General features: G+C 35.7%; 1 long non-coding RNA gene across 1 annotated transcript; it reads right to left on the bottom strand.

Annotated features, from left to right (window-relative positions):
- Positions 1–5,368: 5,368 nt before the first annotated feature.
- Positions 5,369–6,519, bottom strand: LOC120438221. The gene is made up of 3 exons (XR_005611733.1): positions 6,396–6,519; positions 5,960–6,022; positions 5,369–5,521 (listed from the first exon to the last, which is right to left on the bottom strand). It is a non-coding gene; the product is annotated as an uncharacterized LOC120438221 (long non-coding RNA).
- Positions 6,520–11,192: the final 4,673 nt, after the last annotated feature.

The following is an 11,192-nucleotide window of genomic DNA, read 5'->3' as shown; positions in this document are numbered from 1 at the left end:
CAGTCTCAGACAGTTACTCCAATCTCAAACAAAAATCACATTAGTTGGTGAGGATGTTGTCTAACCCTGCCACCTGAATCTGCTTCAGATGCTTTTTCTGAGATTCTGGTGTGGAGTGAGACCTGACCTGAATCACAGATTTGTCCATGTTTGGTTTGAGGATCAAACCCATCTAGTTAATCAAACCCATCTTACAAAGGAAGGACATCACTGTCCACTGAGAAAGCAGAAAGACCTTTCACTGAAACTCTCTAGAGTAAAACATAACGACAGATATAGCTGCTGCTTTCCTTCAGAGTCCAAACAATCTTTTATTGATCTTATGTTTGGCAAGTGGACATTTTTCATAACAGGTTGATGACAAACTAAAGGAAAAACCGTAACAACATGAATGAATGGATGAAGTAAACAACATGCCACGAAAAAAGGAAACAAAACCTGTGATTGTTGTAACTAATTATTAAAGAATGACTAACATTAGAAAGAAAACTTTTATAATTTGGTGTATAGTAAATTTCAGTCCTAAAATGGTAACATGACACTGCTAATATCGTCAACCTTAACAATGTCAAAACTGCAATCAATCTTGTGATAGGATAATCATGTAATACTCAGTGCTTGTTGTAGTACTCTGAAAAGAGACAACTGAAAATTTGGGTAATATATGCAGTGCTGTGAAAAAAAAAGTACACCCCGTGATTTAAAAGCATGTTAACCCACCTTTAACACCAATAAAGCTTAGAACTTTGATATATAACTGGATTTCTAAAACAAACAAACAAACAAACAAACAAAACTATTAAAGGAATATGATTTATAATTTCAGTAGTTCAGTCGTAGCAATAGTTCAGTTTATTATAGTTATAATTTATTACATAGAATTTATTATTATTACATTTTCATTCAGCAAAGGCTCTTGATTCATCTTATATTCATTAAAATATAGGTTTTAGCCACTGCACATTAAAACACAGTCAAGAAATTTTAAAATACATTTTACATAGAAAATGATTAAACTACTGTTTAAGAATAAAGCTTAATGCCCTTAATTAAATTATGGCTCATCTATTACATCAGCCTGTACATTTGAACCATTACAAATTACTGTTGTGTAATACCTAGCTTCTTAGAGTAAAATAGTCCCACCAGTAGCACAAGCAGAGCCACCAGTAAAATAGTGAAGATAGTCCTCAACATCAGGTAACTATGACAAGAGTGATCTGATGAGGGATGGGGCTCTGGATGACCTTCTGCAACAATAATAGAGACAATCTGCTGTAATGTCATTATATACATGCAGTATATGATTACATTATTTGAAATTATGTAATTTTTTCAAGTACTTTCATAGTACTGTGATAAAACCAAAGCAATCACACTGAAATACAACTAATAAAAACAAGCAAACAAACAAAACCAAGTCAAACGCTTCCGTTAACTGTTTTACATACCATGTTGGAGCTCTTCTCTGACATGGACAGACAGCCAAGTCTCCTCTGATTCTCCTCGGGATCCAGCGATGCTGCATTTGTAGAATCCTTCATGAGACTTCATAACTCTTTGAATAGTCATCTCACCTTTATATCCAGTCTCAATAAAATCACCGTCTTTAAAGAAATTAGCTGTAAATTTGGAGAAAGTTCCTTTTTTTCTACAGTGGATTGTGACATTGTCTCCCTCCATCACTGGAAGACCAGGAAACTCCAGGAAAACATCACCACCTTAACAACAAGAAGCAAAGGTATAAGTGGGAATTAATATTAAACTCCTTAAGTAATTTGTAGAATGGGAGGATGGGAACAGAGTCATCTAATTATATTTCAAACCCAGTATTACTGTTACCGACATGAGTGAGGTGGAACAGAGGGCTGGCCTTTTATTGCAGACTGATAATGTTAACATAAATAAAAGGCAAAACGTCAAACCAAAACTAGACTATTTGACTAAAATGGGAAAACTAAAGCATAACAAAAACATGAGACACAGAGAAACTGGGACAAGGAATCTAGACCATGATACAAGAAACACAGAAACAATACAGACAACCTGACAAAGAACAGAGGAAAACAGACACAATATAAGCACACAAGAGTAAATAGGGAGAGTGGACACACACGGAGAACACAGCTGGAACTAGCTGACCTGACGACACAGAGATAAACTACACACAGTGAACAAAGGACGCAACACTGTCAAAGAAAAACAGGAAACACTGAGACGGAGACTAATACACACAACATGACACAGGGAACGGAAGGCTTGGGGAAACTAGATGGACTTGAAAGAAAACGAGAGGAGGCACACGTGACGGCCTGGGAGATGCACATGTAGCACAATACAGACAGGGGAGACATGGAACAATAACATGAGGGGAATATGTAAATCACAAGGGAGATGAGTCAGAGGGAGACATGGGCATAACTTAAGAGACATACACAAAGGACAAGGCAGACCTACACAGGAAACGGGGAGTGACACGTAAACAAGGAAAGACGGATGATGGGAAAAACTAAAATCTAACTAAAACATACTAACAGTAAACACTAGAACTTTAGATTTCTTCAAGACAGCAAAAGAGGAATCGAGGAATCAAAATGCAAAAAACCCTCAAAATGCTGGATCAATGACGCAGCACATTGAAAATTACAGCAAAAATTGTGATAGACACGCCGGTCAACTGTATACATTTCACGCTTTTCCTCTCCAAAGTGTTAAATGTCAATGTGAAAATAATAATAGAAAAGAAATTTATTTGCATCCATTTACCTTTTACCTTGATTTTTTTAAACAACAATTTCAAACTATTTACAGAACAATCAGCTGTTCTGCATTCATTCAGTCTCGGTCGTTGTGTCCTTGGGCAAGACACTTCACCTGCTGCCTACTGGTGATGGCCAGAGGGGCCAATGGCGCGATATGGCAGCCTCACTTCTGTCAGTCTGCCCCAGGGCAGCTGTGGCTACAACTGTAGCCTCCACCAGTGTGTGAATGTGAGAGTGAATGAATAGTGGAATTGTACAGCGCTTTGAAGGCCCTGAAAAGCGCTATATAAACTGCAATCCATTATTATTATTAATGCTGTAGACTCTCGCTCACACTTGCCTGGGAGAAAATAGATAACAGGGGACCATCTTCTAGTGGAAAGTTACTGAAAAACTGTTGTTTAGACTAGAGAGGGATCAGCAGGCACCAAGTCTTGAGAGACAAAGGTTGTTGATTTCGGTGTGTCACTCTGTGCTGCTGAGACTGCCCCAGTGGATTTTGATGTTGGATGCTGAGCTATGAAAATCCCCAAGTACATAAAATTAATTGATTTTTTGTTCTGAGAAAAAACAGGAATGGGTTATTACACTGTTTATGATGCATTATACTGCTGATTTAAAAGAAATACTGTTTGCAGGTAATTATGGCCTTGCTTTTCTGATTACAACGACAACAGAACATACTGCATGGAAGATTCTCTTTCATCTCACACAGGAGGAGAAAAGCAGGAAGCCAAGGTTGTAACTTAGGCTCACTGAGAGAGAGAAAGAATGTGGATGTTTAGGTTTTATGACTTTGGAGGGGGACTGAAGCTATAAGAATGTGAGAAACGGTGGGACACTTCGAGATTTTGCCGGACACCCTCCTGTGCACATCTCCCGTCTGGACGTTTGTAATGCTCAAAGTGTTGTATGGAATAAAGTGAATTGTATAGATTAAAGTAACTGTTGACTGAGCATTAAACACCAAGTGCTGTTCTTCCTTCAGCCCAAAGATCAAAGAATTTAGGTATTTAACATTAGTTTTAAGCATATATACATTTTCTTTTAGTATTTTGCATATATACGTTTTTTTTTTGTTTTTACTATGTGATATGATTTCTTGATCCAAATAGAGTGAGTATTTTGATTTTAAAGATGTCATTCATTTTCCAATTGCACATTTAACACTGCAAATGGCAGACTGGAAGAATGGCTATATCATCTGTACAACTGCCTGTAATTCCTTTGTTACTCATTAGCTGCATATATAGAACAATCATAATAGGATTACCTCTTACAGCCAGCCAGCTCTCTACTGATTCTCCACTTCCAGATATTCTGCACTTGTAGAGTCCTTCATCTGACTGGGATACACTGTTAATGGTCATCTCACCTTCATATATAGTATTGATTAACTGGCCATCTTTAAAGAAATGTGCTGAGCGTTTGAGAGAAGGTGTCTTCTCTTTACAGCGCAGAGTGACATTAGTGTGTTGTGTCACAGCTAGAGCAGGACTCTCCAAAATCACATCGCCATCTGAAAAAAATACGTTATCCACCATGAAACAATAATCCTAATAAGATCAAATAATATACGGCAGAAACATAATTTCCCCATGAAATGTGGCACTGTTTCTACAAGCTCATCTGCTTTGCAGCTAAGAGGCCTTCATTTGTTGGGAAGAACTACTATAAACACTAGAACAACCTGGAGGAGTCATTTTTGACGCTATTTTAAAGAAGTAAGATTTGACCAACCAAATATTTAAGATACATTTTTAAGGGATTTACTAGTTTTATGAATAACTTTGTTAATTTCTTTGTTAAGATCATAACGTTAAAATACACAGTAATGCATGAAAATAAACTAATAAACAAAGGTTACTGCCTGCTCTGAAACACCTGTTCAGCCCAGCAGTAATATGTAGTACAGAGTAAAGTACTCATCTTTTATCTAATTACAGTCTCCTGTATATTTAATTATCAGTTACATCCATCTAGCTCTCTGTTAGAGCAACCTTCACCTCAAATTTGGTATTGCCTAGGCAACCTCAAGTATTACAGTAATCGTTTTAAATTAATGTCTACAAGGTTAAAATTACATCCTCAGCAGCTCTAGGTAAAAGTGGTCATAATTTTATTTTTTTTTTTTACTTTTGAGCCTACACACCACAAAATTCAGTATTTAATCAATTTGCCCATTTTAGGAAACATCATGAAAAAATGATGATGAAGGGGTTTATTTTAACAGCGTTACACAGAGTTTTTAAATTGGCAAGGGGGACAAAAGCCCCCCCCCCATGATTTAACTTAGTTTTAACTTATAACAGCAGAAAAGATTTGGCACCAAAAACAAGGTATAAAACATTCTGCATTATTCGTGAAGGTCGTATTTTTGTGCTTAGCCACAAAGTCAAAAAACTAAAAAAAACAACAAAAAACAAAAGAAAAGAAACTTTAGTAATCCTAAGCAAAGTAAGTATGTTAGTTTAGCCCCACTTTTCGGTTTCTTCACATACCAGTGACAGTGATGTTGACAGTATTGCTCTTTTTCTCCTTTAGATTTTCACACCAATACTCTCCTCCATCTAATAGATATGCAGTCATAATGTTCAAGATTCCTGTTGATGATTTCCTTATGGTAGCCATTGAAGGAGTCTTTTTCATCACTCGCCATTCAGCTCCTCTGGAAAACCCCTCACACTTGAATGTGATTGATTCATATTCAAAGAACTGCAGTCTGTTGGGCTCAATATAAAGATAAGTTCCATCCAGTTCTGTGACAGACAAGAAAGAAACATACAGAAAAAAAGGCCTCTCTAAGAAAAACATTTGTTATACTTTGCTAGAAAGAGGTTTTTTATTAACTGCGTTCAGCATTATTGCATCGATTACATTTGCTACAAAAGTACATCTTTACCGTTTCCAGTATGTAAGAGGGTAAAGTAAGTATTGGGTGCAACTTATCAAATCCACTTTATTATTTATCATCAGAACATGTGACCATCTGGTCTGGAGCACTTAAAATTTTCTTCAAGTTATTACTGTTCAGGGTGGTTCTACAAGCTGCTGAATCATTGCTGGTACTTTTTTCTTCAACCGACTGCATATACTAATGTCAAAACTTTATTTTTTCCACATAACTGTACAAAGGTAAACAATATTTAATGGTGGAAGGAATAACCGGATGACTTATTCATCAAACCTCAACTTACCAGCTTTTTGAGAAAAATAGCTGTTCTTAACTTCAGCTGTGATCAACAAAAATGAATACCAAACTGCAGAAACAAAAAAGCAATGTGTTAGATACTATTGACTTTACTTGAAAAATTACCCATACATGATACAGATGTATCAACATTCGTTATATATACTGTATTTATACTTGGGGGAAAATAAATAAATGACAATGGAATAAAAAATATTTTAATTGAATCTCTTATAAATTAAATTTAACCAATATATGTTAAAAGCAATTATTTCGTGTCACCATTTCTGACTATCTACACTTATGTGACTTGGTGTTTTATGGCTTTTATAGAACTTTAGTATAAATCAGTTACAAAACTTTCCTCAATAACAAAAAGATACAGTAAGTACTATTTTATAGAGTTGGTTAGACCTAAGAGTATAAAGCTAAGGAAAACTCACCGAGTCTGATGCACAAAGATGTCACCTCCATGTTAGGGAGTTAACTTCCTCCTGACTGACTGAACATTAGACTGACTGTCATTTACAAATGCGTAGGTGGAGACCTTCCCTTTTCTGTGAGAAATGGCTGCGGCACTATGATCATTTCATATATGCCTTATATATGTAATTATGTAATTATCTGTAAATTTACAGGTAATATTAGTAATAACCAGAGAAGTAGCAACACTTAAGGCAAAAAGCAGTGTGGTATATCCTGTAGAAAATAATAATATACTACATTTTAAAAAACACATGCTTATCATGTTAAGTTGAAGCACGCTTAGGATGCCAATTGTCATTGCGAAACATTCTCAATATAATATAATATAATAAAACAACAAAAATACACTGCTCATAACCTTTCCCTATGCACCAATGAACTGTTGTGATATTAACTACTTTAAAACTTGGGTAAGAAATCTGCTTTTGTATATTTGCTGTAATTTATTACCTGAATATTTTAAAAGTAAAAAATCATTAAAGAAAATGTAATGAATAAAATGAAATCTTTAAGGATACATTTTATGTCACCTAAATACATAACATACATCAAAGGATTATCTTTAAAATAATGATTAAGACTGAGCATTACAATCAACAGCATTGCAACATAGCTGAAAGACACTGTTTAACCATAACATTGTAATGTATCTTAAAGATACGAAAACTAGAAAACAAAGTGACAAAAGGTATTTTATACAATAGTCACGGTTCTTTCATTAGTCAGATGTCTTTTTAGCACCCATTGACCTGGAAGACAAACATAAATGCAGAGTCAAAATTTGTTTAGCGCACTGTTGTAGCATTATGCCCTATTTTTTATAGAGAGAGAAAAAGAAAAAACGAGCAATAAAATGTCATATTTTATAAAATATCTTAGTCCTCCCTTTGTTTTGCATTTTTTTGTTTTGCATATTTTGGTTATGGTTTCTGTGGTTCATGTGCATGTTACGCCCCTCTGCAGCCCCTAATCTCTTTGCAGTGGCAGTGCAAGAGTGGTCAGCTGGTACTAATTCACCACACCTGGTCCGGTGTGGATATAGGCAGGCTTTCATAAAGGCTCACTAGTCTTAGTGTTACCAGCTATTTTAACTAACTTGCTATATAATTTAAAATAAAATCTCTTCTCTGTGAAATTCTGGTATTGGTCAACATATTTATGTTATGCTTTTGAGCCGAGTCATAACAGTGCATTGTTTAAATGTCCTATAAATGTCAAGCGGAGTTCTTGTCACAGAGTTTCTTGTTCAACTCAAACTGATGTGTACTAAAAGGGTAATATAGCAGTTCACACCACATCGAGTGTATGTAAACGTGACAACATGTCTGTTCACATATAAATAACAAGTCTATGAACAGAGACAGAGAATGGTTGGGTCACTTTTCTACCCTTAGAACCTCTTGAAAATAGATGCTGTGTAATACATGAAGCCCGTGCTTGAAAGCTAGTGAATGTAGGTGACAGGGACAGAGAACTTGAATCTTGAATGGACAGTAAATAAAGTTAAGGCTTATGTTCAACAAAAGAAATCTCTAAAGAAAGCTGTTACAACACACATGTTTTTGACATTTACCATACACAATTACTTTAAAGGCTGCCATCCTCAGCAAGAACCATATAATCAGAGACACAGGCTAACACACATTACCTGTATATTTCTAAGTTCAGATTTAAACCCACTGGACTATGCTGAGTCTCTAAGATAAGCCTGCAGTAACCACCTAAGCTATACAAGCAGAAAATAAAATTATTGTTAAATTAGCTGATGTATTATTTGTCATCCCAGGAGTGTACTACATGAAAGAAAATTCTATGAGATAAAACAAATGAAAATAAGAGCAAAGCGTACACAGGCAGTCAAAGCACACATTACCCTTTTTCATGTTCTGCACAGCCAAATATTCTGTGTACAGTGTTGACATAGGTGCAAACACAGTCAGAGAAACAACTGGTAAGTGTGTGATGGTACGTAAATATGGATCTATATATATTTTAATGGTAACTGTTAAAGTTCTGATTTGATCATTCAACTTCGAAACTAGCTCTCTTATTTTATATTACTCTTCGAGTTATTTTGGGGTTTTATTTATTATATAGGGGATAATATACTGTGTTTCTTCTGTTTCTTTTACTCAATTGCAGACTTTCACCAAGAGATGGTGCTTTCCTCAAAAAAACTTTGAGTAGGGTAGTTAACTATAGATGATTTTCTGTGTTATTGTAGGGTATTTTCCTTATAATATGAAGGTGTTCCTTTTCAGACCAGTAAGTCATAAACAAAAAAATTTAATAATTGTTTCGGCTGTTGCAGCTCAGTGATTGATTCACAGTGAAGTATAGGATAAAAATGCTCAGACTTGCTTGTTTCACAGTATCAAGAAAATCTTGGGACGTCAGTAATGCTCATTGCTAGAGGCTGGTTGGTCTTGTAGACATTAGCACCATGATACAGCAGTAGTACACAACAGTAAAGCCCAGCCAAAGCTGTCACTTATAGATGTGTTTTCTTAGGATCAGATTTGAATGCATTATATGCATTACCATATTTTTCAGACCATAAGGCACACCGGATTATAAGGCGCATTAAGCGAAACAAAACAGTCAGAAAAGTCAAACTTTACTCAACTCATTCTTCTTGCTTCCTCCACTTCCGTATCATTGATTCGTTAATGTTGAATTCTCTCGCAGCTGCTCTATTCCCATGTTGTTTAATGACTAACCTCTTATTGTGGATGGATTATCTCAGTTGTTCTCCTGACTGAAGTTTGGTCCATTTACAGCATCCTGCCATGTGATTGCATTAGTCAAAAACAATCAGAAACCCTCACGTTAACTTTTATCTAGTGGAAAAAAGTTAGCATTCATCCTCCAGCTTCACTGTGTTTATGTTATGCTAACATAGCTGTGTCGCTAGCACGTCATTATACACTAGTCCAACTTCATTAACCCTCCAAAAGTAACTGCTGTTTAGTTTTCTGTCTTCATTTATGTTGGAAGTGAGAGCAGAGCTGTACGTTTTAATTTTTTCAGATATCTCTCAGTCAGAACATGGTATATCATGTTTAGGTGGAAACTAGCGAGCTAACTTCCTGCTAACTTTTAACTCTGTTAAATTTAATAAATTCTGTTTTCATGGATGCCTGCATGTTAAACTTAATTGTTACACCTAGTAAAGCAGCCACAATGATCATTTTATTAAGGATGAAAGAATTTAGACAGTTTTTAACTCTCAGTGATGCTGCAGTGTAGTGCTGGGCGATATGGAAAAAATATTTATCACGATATGAATTATTTTATATCACGATAACGATATATATCACGATATACCACCTGACCTGTGGTCATCTGGAAAGTATGCAGTCTTTAAACAGCGAGTGGAGAGGGTGCAGTCTTTGTTTTGAGTTACTGTAAAGCATGTCGCAAATCCGGGTGCATGTAAAGCAGCACCATGTTGCAAAACAACAAGACAGAGTTTCTTTGTGAAAAATGTCATTTTTTTATACTTTATTTTCTCTTGCATAAAGTTAAGAGTATGTAAAGTGAGAAGACAACATTAATATATTTGCACAGGCTATTTAACCCTTTAAGACCTACCATAGAACCAAGTCCACCAGAGCTTATCTTAAAATTGATTTATTTTGAGTGTCTTCATAGTTTTATTTTGAGATACACAAATTTTTATATACTACAGGAAAATGAAAATAAATAAATGCAAATTTGCAAAAACACAGCATGTGCATCAAAATAAACGATTTACAGCAGTGTAATTTGACTTCTAAGCATCCCAGAAACGATACAGAAGAACATAAAGTCAAACATGACTTTTAAAAACACCAACATAGGCTTTGAAGCTTAAAAAACTACATTTTCCGCGAAAATGACATCACTTCCGGTTTCGGACATGTAATGGCGGACATGCGATAGTTCGCGCTGAGTTATATTCCAACGTAGGAAGTGTTATGAACAGCTGATCGGATCGGCAAAGCCTGTTTCTGGAATATTATGTTTTTGTTGCTGCAAGTCTGGAATATTATGTTTTTGTTGCTGGAAGTGCTTTTTATGCAATTTTTGCAAAGCTATGTGTGGAAGGAAACCGTGACCTAGGGCAAGCTAATGGAATAAGATGTAAGTACAACTCCTACCGTTTCATATGCAAAAAAAACCATTATTGCGCTACCTTACGTGGTTACAGTTCTACAGGGATTTAAAAATAGTTAGGGAAAACGGAGTTTGCCTGCTCCGACCGGTTTTAAAGGGTTAATGATATATTTTATGTAATAATTTGTAAAATTCGGGTTAGAAACGATAGAAACGATAGAAGACAAATGGCACGATAGAAACTTTTCTATCGTCCACACGATATATATCGTCATATCGCCCAGCACTACTGCAGTGTTCATTTGACTTTGTGACCTGAAACGGAGTTTGAACCCAGATTACTCCACAAGGCTTCTGACTACGCAATCCGACAATCCATCGAGCGGTGTGGCTTCGTAGCTTACCAAAGTTGTACTAAAACATTTTTTGACAGATTTTTGAGCGGCGTGTACCACATAAAATCGGTTCGAGGTCAGTAAGCAAGACCAGAGTTCAAACATAAGGCGCACCGGATTTTAAGGCGCACTGTCGATTTTTGAGAAAATTAAAGGATTTTAAGTGCACCGTACAGAGCAGAAAATACGGTAGGTCTTTTTTGAGTCTTAATGTTGTGGATGACCAGATTGTGTATTATTAACCCAAATATAATCTTTTTT

This window comes from Oreochromis aureus, linkage group 3 (genome assembly GCF_013358895.1).
Source record: "Oreochromis aureus strain Israel breed Guangdong linkage group 3, ZZ_aureus, whole genome shotgun sequence".
Lineage (NCBI taxonomy): Eukaryota > Metazoa > Chordata > Actinopteri > Cichliformes > Cichlidae > Oreochromis > Oreochromis aureus.
Note: the sequence above shows the minus strand (reverse complement) of the source record. Positions and strands in the feature narration are given on the sequence as shown.